This window comes from Cyprinodon variegatus, unplaced genomic scaffold (assembly GCF_000732505.1).
Source record: "Cyprinodon variegatus isolate N-32 unplaced genomic scaffold, C_variegatus-1.0 Scaffold767, whole genome shotgun sequence".
NCBI classification, from domain to species: domain Eukaryota; kingdom Metazoa; phylum Chordata; class Actinopteri; order Cyprinodontiformes; family Cyprinodontidae; genus Cyprinodon; species Cyprinodon variegatus.
The window spans coordinates 15,422-18,113 of NW_015151220.1; the positions used below are offsets into that span (position 1 = coordinate 15,422).

The 2,692-nt window shown below is 35.9% G+C and overlaps 2 non-coding genes across 2 annotated transcripts; both read right to left on the reverse strand.

Moving 5' to 3' along the window:
- Nucleotides 1-262: 262 nt before the first annotated feature.
- On the reverse strand, nt 263-334 carry trnaa-cgc. Its single transcript has one exon. It is a non-coding gene; the product is annotated as a tRNA-Ala (tRNA).
- A 1,272-nt stretch (nt 335-1,606) lies between these two features.
- Nucleotides 1,607-1,678, reverse strand: trnaa-cgc. The gene has a single exon. It is a non-coding gene; the product is annotated as a tRNA-Ala (tRNA).
- Nucleotides 1,679-2,692: the final 1,014 nt, after the last annotated feature.

The following is a 2,692-nucleotide window of genomic DNA, read 5'->3' on the forward strand; positions in this document are numbered from 1 at the left end:
ATGTTAAAGCATTAAGAAAGTTCTACATATGTATGAAACTATGGGTTCTGTCATTTGCAAGGAAGAATAGGAAACATTGTTTGCATGATAACTGTCATTTGTGGTTCTGCTGCCAATTTGCAACATTTATTTCATGACACAATTTATTTTACATGCAATGTCAGTCAAATCACATTTGCCTCTTAATTCACATTATTTCTAATGATTACTATGAATCAGGAGTCACTGCACTGATCAGAGGAATGTATGGATATTAAAATCATGGAGATGCTGGGGATTGAACCCAGGACCTCATACATGCGAAGCATGCGCTCTACCACTGAGCTACATCCCCCATGAAATTGGTTTTAACAAAATCTGAAAAGCAAAGAGTGCTATCACTATGCTCTGGTCTTATAGTCAACTGGTAACATATAATTGTGTAGGTTCCCCTAGCATGGAATAACACTGAATTGTTATTTGGAATAGCAATGAAACAGAGATCTCCCTTGTATCTTCCATTGTATCTCTTCGTAGTGGGTAGGATCCGATTCATGTGACCAGAAGAATTTTCTCCCTGCTCTGACCTCTAGGTATTACACCCAACTGTTTTGTTAAACTCAGTGATACAGAATACTTATTCCAGGTCTACATTTTTTTTATTTTTCATTATACTATTTATGAGTGAAAATGACTTTTACTTAAGTCTTTATAAATTGAAAGCTAAATTTTTCCACTATTTTGAAAAATTATTTGAGATAGGTCCTAGGATGAAGGAGGTCTTGTTGGTCTCTGTCTCCATCTCCCGATACGCTCTCGCCAGTGTCCGACCTTTCAGACATTTCACCATCTTTTTCTGAATCCCACATTGTAGCATGGCATAGACAATTCACGTTTGCAGTTTGAAGAACACCAGCTTGCTTCTAATGACTTCCTTTAGCTAACCAATGAGTGTTTGCGTTATATGACTTATCCAATCACAGTGGTTTTCACTAGATGTGGATGGCGCCAATGATCTGAGTTGGATGGCGCACATGACCTGAAATAACTATTTATATACATTGAACCGAAGCCAATAGTAACGGATAACGTTTGTTATAAAATTGTAAGGAATTTTTGGTTGAGTAACAATGTAGGTATATTACAAGTTTGTGACAACATTTATAATACTTAATGGTAAACTATTAGGCCCTAATGATTAGGGACTAGGTGTTATGAAAACAGGAGCTTTCTGAAGCTTCCTTGGTTCACAATGAGTGTGTAATTACTGCCATTGAGGGATTGCACATGCTATCCTTGCTGTGTACATAATACAAAGGGTTTGAGGCATATTTGTAACAATGGGCGTCCATGGGTTAAATGACTTTTATTGAGGAATTATTGTTACTACATATGTACATTGTTTCTACATATGTAAGAAACCATGGGTGCTATCATTTGCACAGAATAGGAAACATTTTATTGTATGATATCCAACATCTGTGGTTCTGCTGCTAAATTGCAGCATTTATTATGTGGCACAATTTCACATGCAATCTCAGATAACCTTTGTTACATTCACATTTAATGTTTACTATGAATCAGGAGTCACTATAATGATCAGAGGAATGTATGGATATTAAAGTCATGGAGATGCTGGGGATTGAACCCAGGACCTCATACATGCGAAGCATGCGCTCTACCACTGAGCTACATCCCCGATGAAAATGGAATGAACAAAATGCGAAAACGTCAGAGTGCTATCACTATGCTCCAGTCTTATAGTCCACTTGAAAAATGTAATTGTGTAGGTTCCTCTGTAGTATGGAATAACACTGAATTGTTATTTCGAATAGCAATGAAGCATAGTTCTCCCTTGTATCTTCCATTGTATCTTTTCGTAGTGGGTAGGATCCAATCCAAGTGACCAGAAGAATTTTCTCCCTGCTCTGACCTCTAGGTATTACACCCAACTGTTTTGTTAAACTCAGTGATACAGAATATTTATTGTAGGTGTCTGTTTTTTTGCTTTTTCATTATACTATTTATGAGTGAAAATTACTTTTGCTTAAGTCTGAAACAGAATAGATGATTCCCCTTTTTCATTCAAACGAGTCATAAGCAGTGGTGTCAAAAGTACACACATTTGTTCCTTAAGTAGAAGTATAGATACTGCAGTTTAAAAGCACTCTGGTAAAAGTTGAAGTATCAACTTGACCTCTTTACTCAAGTGAAATACATGTGCTCCAAAGAATATACAGTTTAAAAGTATAAAGTAACCTTTAAAGACAAACAACCAGATGCCTCTTTATAAATTGAAAGCTAAATTTTTCGACTATTTTGAAAAATTCTTTAAGATAGGTCCAAGGATGAAGAAGGTCTTGTTGGTCTCTGTCTACATCTCCCAATACGCTCTCACCTGTGTCCAACCTTTCAGACATTTCAACATCTTTAGATGATGTGTAGAGTAACGAGTAACATTTGTTTTAAAAGTGTAAGGCATTTTAGGTTGCGTAACAATGTAGGTATATTAGAGCATATTGAGGCATATTTGTAACAATGGGCCTAGGTGTGATGAAAACAGGAGATCTCAGTCAAATCACATTTTCTTCTTAAAGCTACAGTGTGTAATAATTACATGGATATACAGTCAGAAATGTAATATATTATACATAACTATGTTATTTTATCATCATCTACGAGCTCAGCCTCTTAACCTTAATATTTGCGTTGC